Source organism: Delphinapterus leucas, chromosome 3 (assembly GCF_059928025.1).
Source record: "Delphinapterus leucas isolate spDelLeu-1000000601 "Yukka" chromosome 3, BTC_Dleu_Yukka2, whole genome shotgun sequence".
In the NCBI taxonomy this organism is placed as follows: Eukaryota; Metazoa; Chordata; class Mammalia; order Artiodactyla; family Monodontidae; genus Delphinapterus; species Delphinapterus leucas.
Genome location: NC_143131.1, coordinates 163728429 through 163752674, shown reverse-complemented (window position 1 = coordinate 163752674; position 24246 = coordinate 163728429). Strand labels below are relative to the sequence as shown.

Below are 24246 nucleotides of genomic sequence, written 5' to 3'. Positions count from 1 at the left end.
TGATGTTTTCTGTAGCTGAAGGTTTTCAAGAGATATCAATCTTCCTCACCACCGCCCTTGGCCCTCTTAATGGACTAAGCAGTTCCTCATGAAATTTCTGTAGGATATCTGTACCAACTTCTCAGTATTGTTCCATCCTGAGTCTAAATTCCTGGCCTCAAGGTAATGTTAGATTTCTAGCTCCAGCCCCTATTTACATAAGGCCTATACTAAGGAACGGAACCCACAGACATCAGTCCGCTCTTCTTTCTCTGGATTTAATTTCTCTGTTACTTTCTGAAACATGCAGGTGTTCCTTTCTTTCTTTTAATCTCAGCTAGGTGCTTTTAACTTGTTCAAAATTGACCCAGAATTTACATGTGTCTCCAGTAAGAGTACATTAAACTGAGCTTAGTCTGCTATTCTACTGGCATGTTTGAGATCCAGATAATTTGCTACTTAACTGGATTCAATGACCTGTATATTTCAGGCATCTAAAACTCACCATGTTCCAAATTTCCCTCCTTATAGTTAGTAATTTTCTTGGGAATCTGGATGACATTAAATGGAATAAAGTTAGTGAGTGGCCCAGGAATGCCTGAAAGTTTGTTTGTCAGAGTGGCCAGGGAAAGTGAAGCAAGGAAGAAAAGCAAATGAAAAACAGAATCACATTATTATGGCTGAGTTTACTCCCAGGATTCCATGCAGAGCTCTCTGTAGACCTGGGTTGGGTTATAACTTATGCCAGAGCTCTACGTGGGGCTGACACCATCTCATGCCAAGCTCTCAGTTCTGGGCTAACGTCATCTCTGGTCCACTCTGTGGAGTGGAAACTTTGGAGGAATGGCCAATGTGTTCCGCGGCATAGGAAGAGGGAAATTGTGAATGTGACTTTCTAAATTGTGGAGGAACTAACCACTGTAAATGTGCCTTGAACTATGTTGTTTAATTTGACCAGTCAGATCAATGACTTTCCCCTTGAATGAAATGCTGCTACGTATATGAGCAGAAAAACAAAACTGGTATAAGGAAGAGATAGCTAGTGGGAAGCAGCCGCATAGCACAGGGAGATGCGCTCAGTGCTTTGTGACCACCTAGAGGGGTGGGATAGGGAGGGTGGGAGGGAGGGAGATGCAAGAGGGAGGAGATATGGGGACATATGTATAACTGATTTACTTTGTTATAAAGCAGAAACTAACACACCATTGTAAAGCAATTATACTCCAATGAAGATGTTTAAAAAAAAAACTGGTATAAGGAGATGGAGAGACTGGGAGTCTTATTTTCCCACCAATTAACTTTGCCTCTGACCATGACCTTCCCTTTGAGTCTCCTAGACTTTGGGGATGATCGCAGCCCCTTGGGTTGGGTGACGGCAACCCCATCTTCACTAGAACCTCTATAGTTAACTTTGATTTTTCCCACTCCGTCTATCCATCCCATGTATGCAGTCAGACATTTGATCTTGGACTTTTCCTGACAAAATATGCTTGAATATAACCATTTCTTTTCACTCCCACTGCTACTGCTATTGTCACTGCCTTAACTAGGGTTTATCTTTAAGTTCTTTATATAAATATATAAATATCTATATGTAAATATAACATACAAATAAATAAAATATAATATTAATTCTGATGATTTTGAAGTCTTTTCTTGATAAAGACTTTTCCTGATAAAGATACACAATATCTTATATAAATATTTTTGTATTACCTGTTCTTTTCTTAGAATTTTAGCCATATGATTCTATCTCTTGGTTTGTCTAGAACTTTTTGATTGAACGCTGGCTATTTCATTTGGCTTTTTTTGTTTTTCTCAGTGGAAACGTTGTTTTGCTTCAAAATATTTTATTCTACCTGGAAGTAGCAAATCTTCAAATTACAATTTTTTAAATGCTTTCAAATATCAATACTATAGGTGTCACAAAATCTAGAAAAATGACATTTAAAAATTAACTACTGCCAGATGTGTCTCTATAAAACTTTTCCCCCACTCTTTTAGCTATATATTCTTTAACTGCCTCCTCATACGATAGTTTATGTATTTTTTAAATAAAATTTTAAGAAATAAACTTTGCAGTTTTTAGACATAGATTTCTTGTAACATGGTTGATTAGAATTTGCTTCTAGTTATTAATAGTTTAGAAAAGTTTATTTCAGCTTCACAATTTATTATTGATAATGTCACATTAATTTTCATTGTTAACTTTGAGAAAACCTCTATGGATTACTTCCTCATAAGTATTTACTATTATAAATGCATTACTGATTTCAGTACTGCTATAGGTCTGTGCATTACAGGGATTCTGATAAAATACACCATTCCGTTACACACATTGTTGATGGAGTATATTCATTCATTTATTTATTTATTTATTTTTGGCTGTGTTGGGTCTTCGTTGCTGTGCGCAGGCTTTCTCTACTTGCAGGGACTGGGGGCCACTCTTCGTTGCGGTGCACAGGCTTCTCACTGCGGTGGCTTCTCTTGTTGCAGAGCACGGGCGCTAGGCACGGAGGCTTCAGTAGTTGTGGCTCGCAGGCTCAATAGTCGTGGCTCACGGGCTCTAGAGCGCAGGTTCCGTAGTTGTGGCACACCGGCTTAGTTGCTCCGTGGCATGTGGGATCTTCCCGGACCAGGGCTCGAACCCTTGTCCCCTGCATTGGCAGGTGGCTTCTTAACCACTGCGCCATCGGGGAAGCCCCTGGAGTATATTCCTGACAGAAGAAAATTTCCGTTTTGACTAAGCATTGATGAGAACTGAATCTTTGACTTATCTTTCACATGCCTGATGATTGAAATAATTTTCCACAGAATAGCTTCTGGTTTTGTGCTTTTCAGTTGTTTTTTTCTTCTTCAAACGCACATGCTTTGAGAGCTGTGAAGTGCAAGACATGGCTATATTGTAAGGTGGTTTTTGTCCTTATGCTTCTGTGTCTTGTGCTAGGTTAAGTCAGTAGAGTAGTCAGTATGAGTACTGGAAGTTATTCCTGTAATGGGATAGTATATAGTCAATTACATACGGCGGTGTCTGAAAATCACATAATAGCCTCACTTAAAACATCTCCTTAGGGCTTCCCTGGTGGCGCAGCGGTTGAGAGTCCACCTGCCGACGCAGGGGACACGGGTTCGTGTCCCGGTCCGGGAAGATCCCACATGCCGCGGAGCGGCTAGGCCCGTGAGCCATGGCCGCTGAGCCTGTGCGTCCAGAGCCTGTGCTCCACAACGGGAGAGGCCACAACAGTGAGAGGCCTGCGTACCACAGAAAAAAGAAAATCTCCTTAGCCAGATTTCAAAAAAGCCTGTGGCCATTCCAGTATGATCCAACATAGCGGAATATGATAGAAGGAAAATTGGCAAAGAAAGAGACGCTGGTCTTACCTGATGGAAGTTAAAATATCTCACTTTTGACAATTTTGCAAAAACTTATAATTCCATGAACTAATTCCTAGGGTTCTTCATAGGACCTAAAAAGGAACCCATAGAGTTGTGGAACAACAATAGAAGCTGCTGTGATGAGAAGCCCGGGCAGCGCAACAAAGAGTAGCCCCCGCTCGCCGCAACTAGAGAAAGTCTGCACGCAGCATTGAAGACCCAACGCAGCCAAAATAAAAATAAATAAAGATAAATAGATTTATTTTTAAAAAAGTAATACTCGGGTTTGAGGCATGAGAAATATGATGAGGAGAAATTAGCTAATCCTTTCAGAACTTTTAAAATATCAAACTCAGTCTCTAAGATTTGAGCATTATATACAACGTTGGTTACTTATTAGTGGTTTGGGAAGGCCAATTTAAAATTTTCTGATCTTACTGTATTGAAATACACGGCCCTAATGTTTTCCACATTGACTACATGAATGATGAAGTAAAGTCAATCATGTATTTCCTTTCCAACTGGACAGAAAACAAAAATTTAAAAAGTGTTTGGACTACTGACTTTTGATTTCTTCTAAGGCAAGTGTATAGGTAATTTTTATTCCCTGATGAGGAGAAAAATGGTGGAAGAGGGCAGGGTTAAGAATTAAGATTTCAAGAGCGTGAGAGGTAGATGGCCAACCAGAGTTCCTAAGGTTCGGTGCCTGTAACTGTTGTCGCCGCTTAAGCCTGCCAAAGCAGTGGTACGGCTGCTGCCCTCGTATTTGCTACCTCTGGAAACATTCTTGCCAGTAGTGGCGGCAGCGGGACTCAATTACCCCCTTTTCTCACTCTCTCCAGAAGCTCCAGATGGCGTCTTCTGTGGGCAACGTGGCCGACAGCACAGAACCAACGAAACGTATGCTTTCCTTCCAAGGGTTAGCTGAGTTGGCACATCGAGAATATCAGGCAGGAGATTTTGAGGCAGCTGAGAGACGCTGCATGCAGCTGTGGAGACAAGAGCCTGACAATACTGGAGTACTTTTATTACTTTCATCTCTACACTTCCAGTGTCGAAGGCTGGACAGATCTGCCCACTTTAGTACTCTGGCAATTAAACAGAACCCTCTTCTGGCAGAAGCCTATTCGAATTTGGGGAATGTGTACAAGGAAAGAGGGCAGTTGCAGGAAGCAATGGAGCATTACCGGCATGCATTGCATCTCAAGCCAGATTTCATCGACGGTTATGTTAACCTGGCAGCCGCTTTGGTAGCAGCAGGCGACATGCAAGGGGCAGTACAAGCTTACGTCTCTGCTCTTCAGTGCAATCCTGATTTGTACTGTGTTCGCAGTGACCTGGGGAACCTGCTCAAAGCCCTGGGTCGCTTGGAAGGAGCCAAGGCATGTTATTTGAAAGCAGTGGAGACGCAACCGAACTTTGCAGTAGCTTGGAGTAATCTTGGCTGTGTTTTCAATGCACAAGGGGAGATTTGGCTTGCAATTCATCACTTTGAAAAGGCTGTCACCCTTGACCCCAATTTTCTGGATGCTTATATCAATTTAGGAAATGTCTTGAAAGAGGCACGGATTTTTGACAGAGCTGTGGCAGCTTACCTTTGTGCCCTAAGCTTGAGCCCAAATCATGCAGTGGTACGTGCCAACCTGGCTTGTGTATACTATGAGCAAGGCCTGATGGATCTGGCAATAGACACCTACAGGCGAGCTATTGAATTGCAACCACATTTCCCTGATGCTTACTGCAACCTAGCCAACGCTCTGGAAGAGAAGGGCCGTGTTGCCGAAGCAGAAGATTGTTATAATACAGCTCTGCGGCTGTGCCCCACCCATGCAGACTCTCTGAATAACCTGGCCAATATCAAAGGAGACCAGGGAAACATTGAAGAGGCAGTTCGCTTGTATCGTAAAGCATTAGAAGTCTTCCCAGAGTTTGCTGTTGCCCATTCAAATTTAGCAAGTGTATTGGAGCAGCAGGGAAAACTGCAGGAAGCTCTGATGCATCATAAGGAGGCTGTTCGAATCAGTCCTACCTTTGCTGACGCCTACTGTAACATGGGAAACACTCTAAAGGAGATGCAGGATGTTCAGGGAGCCTTGCAGTGTTATACTCGTGCCATTCAGATTAACCCTGCACTTGCGGATGCCCACAGCAATCTGGCTTCCATTCACAAGTATTCAGGGAATATTCCAGAAGCAATTGCTTCTTATCGCACTGCTCTGAAGCTTGAACCTGACTTTCCTGACGCTTATTGTGATTTGGCTCATTGCCTGCAGATTGTCTGTGATTGGGCAGACTATGATGAGCGAATGAAGAAGTTGGTCAGCATTGTGGCTGACCAGCTGGAGAAGAATAGGTTGCCTTCTGTGCAGCCTCATCATAGTATGCTGTATCCTCTTTCTCATGGCTTCAGGAAGGCTATTGCTGAGAGCCATGGGAACCTCTGCTTGGACGAGATCAGTGTCCTTCATAAACCACCGTACGAACATCCAAAAGACTTGAAGCTCAGTGATGGTCGACTGCGTGTAGGATACGTGAGTTCTGACTTTGGGAATCATCCTACTTCTCATCTTATGCAGTCTATTCCAGGCACGCACAATCCTGATAAATTTGAGGTCTTCTGTTATGCCCTGAGCCCAGATGATGGCACAAACTTCCGAGCGAAGGTGATGGCAGAAGCCCATCATTTCATTGATCTTTCTCAGATTCCATGCAATGGGAAAGCAGCTGATCGCATCCATCAAGATGGTATACACATCCTTGTAAATATGAATGGTTATACCAGGGGTGCTCGAAATGAACTCTTTGCTCTCAGGCCAGCTCCTATTCAGGCAATGTGGCTGGGCTACCCTGGGACCAGTGGCGTGCTTTTCATGGATTATATCATCACTGATCAGGAAACTTCACCTGCTGAAGTTGCTGAGCAGTATTCTGAGAAACTGGCTTATATGCCCCATACTTTCTTTATTGGTGATCATGCCAATATGTTCCCCCACCTGAAGAAGAAAGCAGTCATCGATTTTAAGTCCAATGGGCACATTTATGACAATCGGATTGTGCTGAATGGCATCGACCTCAAAGCATTTCTTGATAGTCTCCCAGATGTGCAAATTGTCAAGATGAAATGTCCTGAGGGAGAAGACACCGCAGACAGCAGTAATACAGCTCTTAATATGCCTGTCATTCCTATGAATACTACTGCAGAGGCAGTTATTGAAATGATTAACAGAGGACAAATTCAGATAACAATTAATGGATTCAGTCTTAGCAATGGACTGGCAAGTACCCAGATCAACATTAAGGCTGCCACTGGAGAGGAGGTTCCCCGTACCATTATTGTAACCACACGTTCTCAGTACGGGTTACCGGAAGATGCCATTGTGTACTGTAACTTCAATCAGTTATATAAAATTGACCCATCTACTTTGCAGATGTGGGCAAATATTCTGAAGCGTGTTCCCAATAGTGTACTGTGGCTGTTGCGTTTTCCAGCAGTAGGAGAACCTAATATTCAACAGTACGCACAAAATATGGGCCTTCCCCAGAACCGTATCATTTTCTCACCTGTTGCTCCTAAAGAGGAACATGTTCGGCGAGGCCAGCTGGCTGATGTCTGCTTGGACACTCCACTCTGTAATGGACACACCACAGGGATGGATGTCCTTTGGTCAGGGACACCCATGGTGACTATGCCAGGAGAGACTCTTGCTTCCCGAGTTGCAGCTTCCCAGCTCACTTGTTTAGGCTGTCTTGAGCTTATTGCTAAAAATAGTCAAGAATATGAAGACATAGCTGTGAAACTGGGAACTGATCTAGAATACCTGAAGAAAATTCGTGGCAAAGTCTGGAAGCAGAGAACATCTAGCCCTCTGTTCAACACCAAACGATACACAATGGACCTAGAGCGGCTCTATCTACAGATGTGGGAGCATTACGCAGCTGGCAACAAACCTGATCACATGATTAAGCCTGTTGAAGTCACTGAATCGGCCTAAATAATGACTGTGTGCACAGGAGAATTACCCTGTACCTGAGCCTCAACCTTCTGGGGGAAAGGGAACTACTTTTTCCTTATCCGTACAATACCATGTTGCAGATGGGTGACAGACAATGATAAGAAATAGCACAGCCAGACTTGCTTCCTGCATGATCATGATCGTGATAGGGAGAGACACAAGAGATGGGAAACTGCTGTTCCACAAGGAGTCTCCATAGAATTTTGCAGCAGCCAGGTGTCTGGAAGGTCTGGAAGGTAAGTCTGGAAGGTCTGATCTCCCTTGGTCTTCCATGGGATGGATGGTTAGTGTGGAAGGGAGATAGAGATTGCCCAGCCGTTTTGTGATTATCATGGATTGATTGAGTCTTCTGGATTAATATTTTTCTTTATATTTTGGGTATTGGAGCTTTTAAAAATGTTTGGTTTCAGGTATTTTTATTCATGTGAAGTGTATATGATTCTCTTGAGATAAGGTTTTAAGCTAAAATATTCCTTGTTTTAGTTTCTGAACTCTACAGATAAATGGGGACTTTGCTGGTGTAGTCTTTTTATAGGTTTTATAAACCACTTGAGCCTACATCAGTCATTTTAGTTTGTGACATAATGTTTGGAACTATCAGTGCTTTGTTGGTTTATAGATGATGGCTTAAATTCTTTTCCTGGTCCGTTTCCTTCTTCCCTTCCCCCCACTTTAAAAATTCTCCTGTAACTTGGCGAACAAAAAACCAAGTCTGATTCAAAACCTCCCAGAGTGTTTCTCTTAAACACATCTTCTGATGCCAAATGAAGTTTCTTAGGAGCGATTATTAATTCTGAAGGGCACAGTTGTGGTACTGTCACTGATGATAATAATAATGGATTTTTGGCCTAGAGTTTTGACCTATTTCACCAGTGTTTTACCGTTGACTGCCCCTCTATGCTGCTTCCAAAAGTAATAGTGTGTGTTAAGATTTTTACTTTCATTGCTAAAGTTTGTTTCTTTTTTAGTGGGTCCTGTCCTTCCTTTTTCTTTCAGCAGAAATGAAATCCCAGGTAAGTATAAGTATTCAAATATTTGATCAGTAAGTCACAGTTATCTCCAGTACATTAAATAACTTTCATCAAAAAACATGTTATAGGTAAAAAGCTCTGAAGGACCAGCTATGTATATGATAATTATGTTTCAGACCTTCTAGGGTATTATATATAATAACTTGTCTTCTGGACGTGGTCTTGAAGTCTTTATGGATTCAGCCTCAGTAGTAGCGAACTGCACTGCTACTTGGTTTGGAGTACAAATTAGACTTTAGCCCTCCTGGAGGCTGAGTTTTTGGTACTGAAAACCATAGGAATGAAATTATTGTATTTCAACAAAGGATCGAGGGCTTGAGGCTTAAACAAGGCAACATATGTTTGGGAAGCGGTCAGCCTTGAGAGCAGGTAAGGACATGCCAGGCATGCGGCCGCTGCTCGAAGGGACTGTCCCTACTTGTTCCCCTCCTTGTTCCATTCCATGGGAGATAAATCACCAGGGCCCAGAGATCAGAAAGAATGTAAAATGAGACAAACAAAGCTGTCTCCCCCCTGCACATGCAGGTTATTTTTGATGCTTCTGGTTTTATGGGTTTTCTCCCAGGGAATTTAACCTTGAGCCGAGACAGTCTGTAGATAATGTAAACCACCATCTGGCCACCTTCCGATTTCTAGTCTATATAATCTGCAACTGTAGCATAATAAAATTTGCCTTGCAACCATCAGTTGTCTTGGTCCTTCTGACCCCATCCGTCGGTGCTACTTCAGTTCCTTACCCCTTCCCTTCTGACCCTGGGCGGTGAGATCCTCTTTCTCCGGCTGGTCCGCGGCAAGTGGCACTCGAACAGGGACCTGAAGCGTGAAGGCAATTAAAAGAAAAAGAAAGTGCAGGTAAGAGAACCCTTATGCAAAATATGTGTGGCCACCAGTAAAAGTGAAACTAATAGAGGCATAAGGCAATAGTCAGAAGTAAAATAAGATGGGGCAGAAGGGCTCAAAGGAGTGTGAATTATTTGCTCAGGTTTTACTTTCGATGCTTAAAGCTCGGGGTAATAAAGTTTCTACCTCACAGTTGACTGAATTTTTACAGCATATCCATGGTGTATCTCCCTGGTTTCCTGATGGCAGCTCTGTTGACATAGAAATCTGGCAGAAAGTTGGAGAAGATTTAAAAAATTATTATGAGTCTCGAGGGCCTACTCATACTCCTGTTGTTACATATAGTTTGTGGACTCTGATAAAAATATGTTTAGATTCTTCTCATGATAGTGTTGATTTGAATGTAAAGTCAGAAAAACATAAGCCTCTGACAGAAGGAGAGACTGTATTATCAGCTACTGTGTCGCCACTTCCTAAACCGAAAGAGCTAATTAATTTAAATATTTTAGATGAAAAGGAACATTTGGACTTAACAGATGAGGCTTTTAAACATAAAAGAGAGAAATATCCTGAGGATGATTTTCTAATGGCTATGATAGATAAGTCAGTGAAAAAGCTGCAGGTTAATAAGGACTGTCTTCCTCAAAAATCTACATCTGTAAAAATGCTCAGTCCCTTGCAGCGCGCCGTACAAGGAGCAATAAAACGAGGAGAAGATCCTATTTTCCGTTGTCCCGTCATAGAAAGACCTGATTCTAATAATCCTCAACAAGCTACTAAGGAGCATCAGTCTCTCCCTTTTAAAGTTTTGAAAGATTGAAAATCTGCCTGTGCTCAATATGGGCCCACTGCTCCTTTTACTACTGCTATGGTTGACAGGAGAAGCTCTTCCCCCCCGCCGATTGGAAGTCTATTGCACGAGCTTGTTTAAATGGTGGAGATTATTTAATATGGAAGTTTGATTTTTATGAACGGGCTGCTGAACAAGCAGAAAAGAATGCTGCCCATAATATTCCAGTTGATTCTCATATGCTGATTGGGGAAGGACAATATCTTTCTTTACAAGATCAATTAACTTATCCCTTTGTTGCTTATCCTCAAATAAATCATTTGGCATTGCAAGCCTGGAGGAAATGACCTTCTACACACAAAACTGAGGATCTTTCAACAATTAGACAGGGACCTGATGAACCATATGCTGATTTTGTAGATAGATTGTCACAGGCGGTGGGGAGACTCATTGTGGACGGACTCACTGGTACAATTGTAGTTAAGCAGCTTGCTTTTGAGAATGCTAATAATGCATGTCAGGCTGTGATTCGACCTTGGAGAAAACGGGGAACATTGGAGGATTATATTCGCCTTTGTGCAGACATTGGGCCTACTTACATACAGGGTGCTGCTGTGGCTGCAGCATTAACTAAAGTGGGGTTTAAAAACAGTCAAAAGAAAACAAAGACTTGTTTTAAATGCGGAAAGGCAGGTCATTTTGCTAGAGAATGTAGATCTTTTAATTCTAACCCTAGTCCTTCCTTCCCTACTCAAAAACCTCCAGATGGTCAGAAAATCCCTGGTTTATGCCCTAAATGCAACAGGGGAAAACATTGGGCACAAGATGGTTGCTCAGTGGCCCACAAGGATGGGCCACCACTGTCGGGGAACTCCTCCCGGGGCCTTCCCCGGCCCCAACAAATAATAAGGGCAATGTCTGTGTATCCTCCTCAAATTATCAATCAGACATTAACCAAAAACAAAAACATACAATATCCTCGCTCTCCAGAGCAACACCAGGAAGCGCAGGACTGGAGCTCAGTACCTCCGCCCGATATGTATTAACTCCTGAAATGGGTCCTCAGGCCCTCTCTACGGGCATCTGTGGACCTTTACCCAAGGGTTTGATGGGACTATTATTGGGAAGAAGTAGTGTCACCATGAAAGGTTTAACTATTATGCCAGGAGTCACAGATTCTGACTACGAAGGAGAAATAAAAGTCATGGCACAAACTATTAAAAATATAATAACTATTTCTCCTGGTGCTAAAATTGCACAATTGCTACTTTTGCCCTTTGTACCTCATGGACAAATTTGACAACATCAAAAGAGAGAAACAAAGGCTTTTGGATCGTCTAATGCTGCCTACTGGATTCAGAAGATAGGGAAAGAACGTCCAGAAATGAAATGAACCATTAATGGAAAGGTTTTTTCAGGTTTGTTAGACACTGGAGCTGATGTCTCTGTTATGACGCAGATACACTGGCCTAAACATTGGCCCATTAGTCCTACTATTACAGAACTTCACGTAATAGGACAAAGCTCTTCTCCTATGCAAAGTAGTCAGTTTTTATTATGGCAAGATAGTGAGGGCCATTCAGGATACTTCCAGCCTTATGTTTTGCCTGGGCTGCCTTTAAACCTCTGGGGCCGAGATATATTAAAAGAAATGGGAGTATTACTTTATAGTCCAAACTTTCAAGTCTCTAATATGATGTTGGATCAAGGATTTCTTCCCACAAAAGGGCTGGGAACAAATCAACAAGGAACTGTCTATCCTATTGATGTGATAATAAAAAATGATAGACTAGGTCTGGGTTTTTCTTAGGAGCCTTGGATTCTCCTCCACTCACTGCTGATCCAATTACTTGGCTGACTGATGACCCTGTATGGGTGGACCAGTGGCCCCTCACAAAGGAGAAATTAGAAGCTGCAGAACAATTAGTACTGGAACAATTAGGGCATTTAGAAATTTCCAGTAGTCCTTGGAATACTCCTATTTTTATTATCAAGAAAAAATCTGGAAAATATAGATTATTACAGGATCTAAGAGCTGTTAATAAAACTATGCTAATAATGGGAGCTCTTCAACCAGGCCTACCCTCTCCAACAGCCATACCACACAATTATCATCTTTTAGTTATAGATTTAAAAGATTGTTTTTTCACTATTCCTTTGTTTCCTGAAGATAGAAAACATTTTGCTTTTAGCTTGCCTTCCTTAAATTTTAAGGAAGCCATGAGGAGATTTCAATGGGAAGTATTGCCTCAGGGCATGGCAAATAGTCCTACATTATGCCAAAAATATGTGGCTCAGGCCTTGACTCCTGTGAGAAAAAGGTTTCCATCGTTATATCTCATACATTATATGGATGATATACTTTTAGCCACTGATAATATTTCTTTATTAGAGACTGCTTTTCAGTTTTTACAACAGTCCTTACAATCATTTGGCTTGGTCATTGCCTCAAAAAAAATTCAAAGACAATCTCCATTTTTATATTTGGGAAAATACATTGATAAGACTACTATTAGGCCTCAAAAACTGCAAATTCGAGTTGATAATTTAAAAACATTAAATGATTTTCAAAAATTACTTGGAGATATTAATTGGCTAAGGCCTTCCTTAAAACTTACTACTGCTCAATTACAGCCTTTCTTTGATGTTCTTAAAGGTGACTCAGATCCTTCTTCTTCACGCTCTATGACTCCAGAAGGATTTCAAGCTTTACAGATAGTCAATAGATCTATCAGTTCTACACAATTAACTAGGATTCATACTCACCTTCCAATTTTCTTCATAATTTGTCCAACCCCTCATGTGCCTACTGCCGTCTTATGGCAAACTGTTGGAATTATTGAATAGATTCATATGAAAACTACACCCTCTAAAGTTATTAACCCTTATTATGAACTTATTAGTAATTTAATAATGCAAGGTAGAACTAGATGCTTACAACCTATAAGTATAGAACCTTCTCAAATTATTATCCCTTATTCAGTTAGTCAACAAAATTGCCTTTTTCAACATAGTAATGAATGGGGTCTTGCTCTTGCAGGATTTTCAGGTACCTTGGAATGCCATGACCCTGCTGATAAATTGATCCAATTCAGCAAACTTAACTCATATCTTTCCTTCTATAATTAGGCAACAGCCTGTTCCTCATGTACCTTTGGTTTTTACGGACGGTTCTTCTTCAGGAGTGGCTACTGTAATCATTGACGACGGAGCAAACCTCATTAAAGAAACTTCCTTGACTTCAGCTCAACGTGTTGAACTGTATGCTGTCATTATGGCTTTTAAACATTTGCCTTCTATATCTTTTAATTTGTTTTCTGATAGTAAATATCTTATTAGCTTATGATTTCTTCTGGAGACTGCGACCATAGGACATACTAATAACCCTGAATTATCATCCTCTTTTCGTTTGCTTCAACAGCTTATTCGTTCCCACGATGGTCCTGTTGCAGGTCTGTATATCCGTGCTCATTCTAACTTGCCTGGTCCATTGACTAAACTTAATGCGACTGCAGATGTTTTAACTCGATGTAAACGTGATCTTTATCCTGTACATTTTCCTCCCAAGAATAGAGTTGAAGTTACTCCTCCTCCTCAATCTCTTTTCCCTAAAGCAGGACATGTCCCAATTTACTGTAGTCCTCCTTTCCGTTCGTCATGCTGTCAAGAATGGCTAATGTACTGCATTCATTATCTTCATGCTGTTGATGCTCATGGTCCATGTCCTGGACACCCTCATATTACGGTAAGTTATGATCAGACTGCTTCACAAGCAGCACAGCCGTTGCACGCTCTACACCGTCAGTCGACGGCTACATTACACACACAATCTTCCCTTACTCGTGAAGCCGCCCGACAAATTGTTAAGCAATGCCCACAATGCTTACCTCACCTTCCTGTTCCACATTATGTTGTTAATCCTCGTGGATTATTACCTAGACATTTATGGCAAATGGATGTTACTCATATCCCGTCTTTTGGGAAATGACAGTTTGTTCATGTCACTATCGATACTTACTCTGATTTCCTCTGTGCTACAGCACAGACCGGAGGAGCTACTAAACATGTTATCACTCATTTATTACACTGTTTTGCTTTCATGAACCTTCCCAAAATTATTCAAACAGATAATGGGCCCGCTGCTTTTGCAACATTTTGTAATTCATTACAAAATTACCCATATTACAGGCATTCCATATAACCCTCAAGGACAAGGTATTATAGAACGTGCAAATAGATCTTTAAAGCTAACTATTGAAAAAATAAAAAGGGGGGAATTGTCTAGAACAACACCACGTAACCTTATAAATCATGCTCTGTTTATTTTAAATGTTCTCACTGTTGACAAATTTGGCTGCTCTGCAGGGGGAAGGTTTGTGGCTGAGCCAAGATTGGCCTCTTAATCTCCGGAGGTCCTCTGGAAAGATCCGTTAACCAGCACTTGGCGTGGTCCTGATCCTGTGTTGATTTGGGGACGTGGTCACGTGTGTATCTTATCCCAGATCAGCGCCTGGACCTTGCTGGCTTCCTGAGCGCTTAGTCAAGCAAATAGATGGCTCGCCACAGCTCACCTAGTTCAGAAGATGAAGAAGCTCTGCACCTCTCCGGAAAATTTGACAGTGTTGATTCAGAAAAAGAAGAAGAAGAGGAGACCACTTGCCAGGACGACTCAAAGGAGTGATGTTCCAACTTGGGGACAAATTAAACAACTGGTTTCACGAGCTCAAGAGTCAGTGAAACAACAGAATAATCCTGTTACACCTGTAACTTTATTTTTGGTTCTGTTGGCAACCATTTCATGTGTTCCCTCTGTTAATGCAGCAACTTACTGGGCCTATGTACCTGATCCTCCACTATTACAACCCATATCTTGGTCTGAAGCACAGTTTCCTGTATTTTACAATGATAACTGTTTATGGGCCTCTTATTGGGAATATAAAACAAATCAATATGTAAATTATACTAACTGGTTTAGTACCTATCCTGTCTGTCTTAGCCCATTGCATCTGGAAACTGGATGTGTAAAGGCTATTAGTTATGAGCATACAGATGTTTATGAGGGAACGGATCAATCAATTAGTTTGTCAGGCTCTCCAGGCATCCTTCGTTTTACAGGAACCAACATTACTCTTACATGCCCGGCTACCAGCCGACGAGAGGATCTTAATGATACCATCATTTGGTATAAAATGGGCAAGCTATTAATATTAGAGGTCAAATCTCATACGCCTCACCACTTAGGGATTCCGCTATTACTATAGCCAAGGTTACAGGTGAAGATTCAGGAAATTATTTCTGTATGAAGCGTTTACTTGGAGGACAAGGGATACTTATAGCTGGACATAAGGTTACTATGCTTAACAGAAAATCAAAAAACCAATTGCCTCCTTTTATGACTGTTAACTTTCCTGGATCCAGTTTTGAACGTTGCAATGCATCTTGGAATAATAACCAAATATGGTGTACTATAGATTATACCAAGGTGTCAATTCTTATCTCTTCTTTTCCCATCATACATAGGTTTATCACATTTCAAAAGAACAGGGATATATGGAAACTAGCTCTAACTTATTCCAGTACACCTGTTAAAACTTGTGTTGCTCCTCCATATACACGTTTGTGTGGTTCTATTAACATTGGTAATTCTTCCAAAGGAGGATATAATATTAGCTGTGTTAATTGTACTTTTAGCAGTTGTATGTTCCCTTCTGCAGGAATGCAATCTGTGCTTATACTAAAGCAACCCATGTATGTTATGGTGCCTGTACATCTGAGAGAACCTTGGTATGAAGATACTGGAGTACAGGCATGGGTGGAACTCTCTAAAGCCTTGCAGAGAAGGAGACGCTTTCTTGGGTGGCTAATAGTAAGTTTACTTGCCTCGGCTGCTCTGTCTGCTACCGTGGCTACTGCCGGTCTTGCTCTTTCACAGAGTATTCATCATGCTCACTTTGCTAATCCGTTATCTCAACATACCAGTCTTGCTTTATCTTTACAAAGTCACATAGATTTACAGATTAATAACAAGTTAGGTGAATTTAAAAAGGCAATTTTGGGGATTGGAGATCAGATGGCAGCATTAAAATTGAGGATGCGTGTAGCTTGTCATGCAAAGTATACATGGATGTGTGTTACTCCTTAAAAGTACAGTGACTGTATTTGGGAATGGGAAAAAGTAAAAATGCATCTGCTGAGTGTTTGGTCAGGTAATAATATTAGTCTTGATCTTAAGAAATTAAATGCTGAAATTCAGGATATACAAAATACACATCTTGTTGATGTTTCGCCAGAAGATGTAATTCAAACTTTACTGGATCATTTAAAGTGGTTAAACCCTCAGTCTTGGATTACTGGAAGGTTGTCAGGATTTATTACCCTGGCCATAATTTGCCTATTATTGATAATAATCTTCTCATGTCTGTTTCGTATCCTCATGCAACAGTATACTACTCTCGGCACTAAACTTCATGGAATTATTTTGCAGCAAAAGTTAAAAAATAAAAAAGGGGGACCTGTGGGAAGCAGTCAGCCTTGAGAGCAGGTAAGGACATGCCAGGCATGCGGCCGCCGCTCGAAGGGACTGTCCCTACTTGTTCCCCTCCTTGTTCCATTCCATGGGAGATAAATCACCAGAGCCCAGAGATCAGAAAGAATGTAAAATGAGACAAACAAAGCTGTCTCCCCCCTGCACATGCAGGTTATTTTTGATGATTCTGGGTTTATGGGTTTTCTCCCAGGGAAGTTAACCTTGAGCCGAGACAGTCTGTAGATAATGTAAACCACCATCTGGCAACCTTCCTTTTTCTAGTCTATATTATCTGCAACTGTAGCATAATAAAATTTGCCTTGCAACCGTCAGTTGTCTTGGTCCTTCTGACCCCATTCGTCAGTGCTACTTCAGTTCCTTACCCCTTCCCTCCTGACCCTGGGCGGTGAAATCCTCTTTCTCCGGCTGGTCCGCGGCACACATGAATATATGGTTTTGTCTTGCTGTACTGCACCTGTGCTGTCTAGTAACAGATGTTTTGTCTGCTAGTAGCGTTCTGGATTATGTCTCTCCACAGCGCTGAGGCAGTGCACCTATTCTGTAGTTGCAGCTGATGCCTGAATGTATCCTAGCTGACAAATTATTGATTAATAAGAACTTGAATTTCTGAAAGATTTGTACTGTTAACCAAAATCTGAGCAAGGAGTCTCAAATGTAATTCTTAGCCAGAATTACATGTTAATGAACCATTTAACAGTGTGAATCAAGGAACATCAGTGTAAGGATTTCTTTTAATTTATTTTTTACCTGCTTGAAATATCAGTTAAAGTTTGCCAGCTTGGTTGCAGATGAACGGACGTTTGAAGTTCACCAAACTACTTAATGTGGGATAGGATAATAGACTTCCAGCGCCCTCAAGGCTGTGACCTTGCAGCCATTTTACATAGCACATCCTCCTCCTATAGGGATGAACCTTTCCCTGGCCCGAAAAGTAGCAGCTCTGTTGAAGCTTTGCTTATTGTAACAGGCTTTTGTTTCCAGGTTACATGTCTGTGGAAGACTTAATTCTGCATAGAGATATAGATATTACTGGAAACTAATTGTTTTCTCTATTATACTCTGATTTATCAAAAAAGTAAAACATTTAAATTGTGCTACATAAATTCAGAAGTTGTCTTGCAATCTTTAAACAATAAATGAATGAGTTGCCCTTAAAAAAAAAAAAGAATTAAGCAGTTAGGCTTTGTGGGCCTTATACAGTTTCTGTAACTTCTACGCTTTTTTCTTCAGCAACCTTTCTAAACGTGAGAACCATTATTAGCTCACAGTCCCACAGATCCAGGCTGAGAGCCTGATTTGATTTGTGGCCATTTTTTGCCGATTTCTGCTCTGCGTCCTTACTGATGCAGAGGAGGGGGACCATGTTTGAGTAATCACTTCTTTGAATCAACTATTGGTCTTCTGGGGCTTGTCCTTACTCTCCTACAGTCTCTAATCAACATGGCGTCCAGAGAAATCTTGTTAAAACATAAGTGAGATCATGTCACTTAAGTCTCTTCAATGGCTCCTTCACAGGAAAAGCAAAGTCCTCAAAGTGCGTCCACAGCCCTAGAAATGTGGGCCTCTGTTTCCTGTCTGACTGTTTCCTTCTCCTCTCCACTCTGCTCCCTCTGTTTTCCACACACTGACATCCTTTCTGCTCCTTGGATACTCCAAACCCACTCTTGCCTCATTGCCTTTCCATCTGACTGTTCCCTCTGCTTGTACTATTCACTTCCCAGATATGCACCTTGCTCCCTCTCACAACCTTAAGTTCCCTCTTATATTTTATCTTCCCCAGAAAGCCCTCATCGACCACTTAGTTTCAGATTGCAGCCTCCTCCTACCAGCTAACAAACAATCTCCATCTCCCTTCCCTGCTTGCTGTTTTTCTCCAACACTTACCTGATATACTATTCTATCCATTTATTTAATTTTTATTTACATATTTATACTTATGATTTTTTTTTTTTTTTTTTTTTTTTTTTTGCGGTGCGCAGGCCTCTCACTGTTGTGGCCTCTCCCATTGTGGAGCACAGGCTCCGGACACACAGGCTCAGCGGCCATGGCTCACGGGGCTAGCCGCTCCGCAGCATGTGGGATCTACCAGGACCGGGGCACGAACCCGTGTCCCCTGCATCGGCAGGGGGAATTTCAACCACTGTGCCACCAGGGAAGCCCTATACTTACGATTTTATATTTGCTTATTTACTTTTCTCTCCCCTCTCAGCTCAAGAGAGACTATATTCATCTGTGTTAATCACTGCTGTGTTTCCTGAACATGCCTATAAATCATACTGAAGAATGGTGCCTGAAATTTGGTAAGGGATCAATCAATTTTCTTGGCTGGATGAAGAAATGTGTTCATAAATTAATGAACAGATCTTCGGGGCTTCTGACTTGAGGACTAATGGGAAGAGGATGGCAAATGGTTGGGACAGGGTACTGCAAGAAGTAATATTTGGAGTACTCTGATAGCTATCCTAACAGATAAGATTGTGTTCATTTAAGTAGTTTTAATGAGAGAGCTGGGAACTAGGGACACACAGCATTAAGGTTTTTATAATGCATTCTGTAGAGTTCTTTTTAAGTCTGTACAAATATCATTGAAAATATATGCATACATATACACCGCTGTTACTTTACTTAGTGCTTTACGAGAGCCCCTCAAGGAAGGGGTAGTAGCAACTCTCAGCATCCTTCCTTTATGATGAGCTTAATTTATCCAAAGTTACATCATAATTTATTTGTAACTGTGAAACTAGACTTAGTTATTTAATAGACCCTCCCTTGAAACGTATGACATTAATAAAACCAACAAAACTTTGTTCAGTTTCCAATGATAGACACACTACAGACTCAATTATGGGCCATCCAGTTTAATGAAGGGAAGAAGTGATTTAACAAATATAGAGCAAACAGAATATGAAGTTTTATCCTCCATTAATATTAGTAATGGATAGTGTGGGCTCCAATGCCTTCAAGATAGCGTGAGACCATCATCTCTGTGTCATGGGCAGGGGGATGTTCAGCCAGGATGTCTTTCACTGTCACTGAGAAAAATTTCCATAGTATATAATGATACCTACTGAAACTGATATGGGGCATTTGGGTAATAAGGAATCTATTAGCATATTTTTCCGGAAGCGTTGACTACAAAATGAAGACAGTAGATTTGGACACTTTCAGCCATGAAGAAGTTGTTTGGATATTCATCTTTATGCCTAGTGAAATAAGCTTATTTCATCTCTGCAGCTTCCCGTATACCATTTTCCCACCTCTGTTTTATGTTTGGAAAGACTTTTAGAAATTCGAAGTCAAGTTAAAAAGTGAGTGACAACTTAAATGATATATGGAATATTTTGCTGACTTACAAGAGCATGCAGAATTAAATATGACCCAGTTCAAATGTTTATTTTAACGTGTATGTTGAGGTGGAGTTTTCAAGGTGCCAGAAAACGAGAATTCACCTTCCAGTGTGTGTTACCAGTTCTGTTCATTGCACAGAATCATCTTCATAAAACATACTGTTTTCTATGTACCTGGTATATATCTCAATTAGTTTGAAGAATTTCTCAGATACCTCTTAATATGTAGTGCTCCAATTCCAATCTTGCCATGCCCTGTACCAGTGACACAGCACACAGGAGTTTTGTTTCTCTTTATTTCTCTGGGTTGTTCAGAACCCAATGAAAGAACAATGGAATGGGATCCAAGAGATCAGGGTTCGTGTCCCAGATTTACCATAAAATAATTGTGTCCTCTTGGGAAAATTATAGTCATTCTAGGTCCCTTTTCTTTACTTTGACAGAGCTGCACTAGATGACCCCAAATAATATAGCACTCTTTCAGTAGTAGCTTAGATGTCATTGGTATTCTGAAACAAAGGAAGACAATGACACATGGAGCTGTGCAACATCTCTGTAACTCTGTTGTCTTAGAGTTGCCTCCATTTTACAGATGATAAGATGACTGTGCATAGAAGTAGATGTTTGGAACCAGCGGTTCCAAAGTAAGTGAAGGTAAACCACAAATTTCCTTCCTTCCTGAAGCTCACTTAGCCAAAACATAGGCTTCTGAATATTAAGCTGTAAAGCATATTATCAGTACATTTTAAAAGAAGCTATTCTTCTAGAATTTCCAATTAATAGCAGGAGGTTTTGAAATTATTAAAAGATCATTTAATTTTGTGAGATTTACAGTTCTATTTTCCTGTCAGGCAAGTTGTATTAGTGCCAGACAATCATCTGAGCTTCTGGATGCTTCTCTGAACCTCTTGAAGTTTTCTTCTTGCTATCTGAAATTCATGCCAGATAAGCCTTTTTCTAGAGCGTATGTACAGACTTGTGTATTTTTATATAGGAAAGCGATGCAGTGAGTCAAGTCGGGGGTTCAGCCCTCATTCTCAGAGTGGTATTGAGCTCCTGGTGAAATATAATCATCATTTCGTCAGAATCGAAAAGCAGTTATCTCAGGTGTATAATCCCATTAACTAGTTATACATTTACGTATGACACATGTATTCATTGTACCTACGAGGTGTGTTCTCTCTGGGAAGTACAAAGCTCTTAGAGACATAGGTTGTTCATTTTTTGGTTTCCCACAAATATTGTGACCCTTTGAGCAGGAAGGTCTATATTTTACTAACATCTAGAACCAGCAGTTAACACGGTGTCTAAGATGTAGTCAATAAATATGAAATAGATAAATGAACACATTTTTATGTAAGGGCCAGGACATGGACAAATAGAAATTTTTCATTTTCAGTCACAAAGCAACAACAGACATAAAAATGATACAGACAACAAGTGCTACGGTCGTTCAAAGAAGGCATAGAACAGATAGAAGGATCTCCTCTATGGCACAGGGAACTATACTCAATATTTTGTAATAACATCTGTATGGGGCACCTGCTCCCCACCAGGCCCTATGACAGGTGCTTACATACTTTCCCTCTCCCCCATCCTATGGGGAAAGTACCTCTGCTATAGATTTAACATTTGCCTCCCCCAAAATCCATATGTTGAAATCCTAACCCCCAAAGTGATGGTATCAGGAGGTGTGGCATTTGGGAGGTGATAAGGTCATGAGGGTAGAGCCCTCATGCACAAAATTAGTGCCCTCATAAAAGAGACCCCGCAGAGGTCCCTCGACCTTTCTGCCATGGGAGGTTACAGAGAAAACACGCCAACTGTGACCCAGGAAGAGGATACTCACCGGACTGTGGATCTGCTCGCACCCTGATCTTAGACTTCCAACCTCCAGAACTATGAGAAATAAACTTCTGTTGTTCATAAGCTACCCAGACTCTGGTATTTTGTTATAGCAGCCCAAATGGATTACGATAACCTCTGTCCTTCGGTTTCAGACCCAGAAACTCAACACTGTAGAGGTTAGGAGGACTCTAAAGCCACTCAACCAGGCAGAGGCAGATTTGAAATTTAAGTCTCCAATTCCACATGTAAGTCTATCAGACCCTGTCTCCAGACATGATGTCATGAACAAGAGCTAATGCAACAAAGAGTTTACATGCAGCAAAACAATTAGCAAACAAAGTAAGAATATAGTAGACCGACTGTTTTGGTCACCCAATAGCCATTCACCACTCTTCCAGTTGAACAGAAGCCATGCCCCGTGGGCACATTCAGCCCTGCTGTTTTCACTTCCCAGATTTGAGGGGTAGGAAATTATTATCCCTCCTGGCCATCAGCACCCTGACCTCTACCACCCACCGGGCCAGCTTCAAGAACAGCTGGATCCACCTGTTCAAATGAAACAGGTCTGCTCTCTGTGGTGTTGGCTTCTAGTTCAAGCAGCTCTCCCCACATGATAGCAAAGCTGGCTCCCAGCGGTTGCAAGCATGAATCCTACCAGCCTAGCAGTCCCAACAGATACCTTTTAAGTATTTTTTCCCCAAAGCTCCAGTTAAAAGTCCTAGGCTGATTCCAATTTGATCTGCTCTGGACATTTTCTTTAGAACCTAGAAGGCTGCCAGACAAAACACAGGATGCCCGCCTCGTTAAAGCTGAACTTCAGATAAACAGTAATTTTTTTATAGAAGTATGTTGCATGCAATGTTGAAGACACCCTAAAAAGTCGTGGTTTTCACCTAAGGTTCAGCTTTAACTGAGCGCCCCGTGTGGGCTTTGCCGGCTGTGGTGGGCGCCGAGCGGGGTCGGCGGGGACGGGGGTGTGGGGGTGGGGTGGGGGTGGGGGGACTGTGGCCCGAGGCGTGTTGCACACCCAGCCCACAGCGTGCAGGGAGAGAGGGGCAGCCTCGTCTCCGCTGCAGGAGCTGAGACGGGGAGAAGGGGAGCGCCCCAAAAGGAAACCAGCTGCCCCTCCCAGGAGAGAGGAGATGGCTGTTCAGCAGCCAGAAACAGCAGAGGAGCCCGAGCACCGAAGCGGCGGCCTCTGAGGACGCGGCGCACATATTTCAGGTGGGCGAGCGGCACGCGGGCCGGTCCGTGGGAAAGAGGGGAGCCCGCGCCGACCCCTCCGCCTCCCGAGCCTGTGCGTTTCCCTAAAAGAGCAGCAGCTGTGCAAACTGACGGTTCACAGTTGTGATAAATCTCCTTAGGAAAGCACTTCGATTAAAGTCACATCTAACTAGAACGCAAGAAGTCACCCCTGAACAAACCAATTGGGAGAGGGGCAGCTCTGGGCGCGCACCCACCCCGCTGCTGTTTTGCTTTCCCCGCAGGACGAGGGCCGCTCACTGGGTCGCGGGGACAGCGCGCTGTCTCAGCTGGGGAAGAGGCGCTTTCTCAGGACACATGCAAAACCCAAAGTGTGAAAGGAGGCCTTTATTCCATTCCTTTGGGGGATTTCTTAATGATGTAAAGCCCAACTTGGTTTCAGATCTGCCTGTCGTTTCCGTGACAGGACCTTCCTGGGGGGTCCACCAGCAGCGGGGTGGCCAGGCGCCACAGGGCTGTGCTCTCCTTCCCAAGCCAGTTCATCTCCATCTGTAGCATTTTCAGAGAAACTCTCGGATAGGTTTTCTCCAACAGGTTCTTTTTCCTTCACTTTATAAAGTCATTCTCCTGCACAAAATGAACGGCCTGAAGACATCACTGAGCCTCTTTTTCTCCCAGGGTCAGGGCCAGCACGGCCCCCAGACCACAGGGGCGCAGGACCTCACAATGGGCTTCAGGCCTTCCCCTCCCCTCCCGCCCCTCCCACCCCGCCCTACCCCTCCCCTCCTCCCCTGCAGAAATCACATCCCTTTCTCCAGACTCCCCACTTCAGCTTGAATTCCAGCAGGTCTTTACCCTGCCAGTTAGTAATTCAGGACTAATTAGGTGATTGCTTTCATTTATGGTTGCAGTTGGGGCGGGGGGGGGGGATGAAATGGCTTTGCCCCTATTCTTGTTGGAAAAATAAATCACACCCACTGTCACTTGAGATCTTATTTTTGCCCCCAATCAAGCAAATTAGCAGCGTGGTTCATTTTCCCAGCATTCACTCCTGAACAGACGGCAGTGCCCTGGAACGTGGCTTAGAGCTGTGTGGTCAGTGCAATTGTTTGGGGCTGTTTGTGCCGACAATGACAGGAGACGCCTGCCTCCCAAAAGTAGAGTGGCCCTTGTCTTGATTAGGCCAACGAGCTGCCCGGAGCGCTGCCCGCCCGGCTTCTGAGGAAGATGTACTCCGCCATCTAGTGGACATGGGGGCTCACTGCAGTGTGCT

At 42.3% G+C, this 24246-nt stretch overlaps 1 pseudogene across 1 annotated transcript; it reads left to right on the top strand.

Moving 5' to 3' along the window:
- The first annotated feature begins 1538 nt into the window (after positions 1 to 1538).
- Positions 1539 to 16886, top strand: LOC149749929 (UDP-N-acetylglucosamine--peptide N-acetylglucosaminyltransferase 110 kDa subunit pseudogene; annotated as a pseudogene). Its single transcript, XR_016392891.1, has 2 exons — positions 1539 to 13773; positions 14394 to 16886. The product of XR_016392891.1 is annotated as a UDP-N-acetylglucosamine--peptide N-acetylglucosaminyltransferase 110 kDa subunit pseudogene (transcript).
- Positions 16887 to 24246: the final 7360 nt, after the last annotated feature.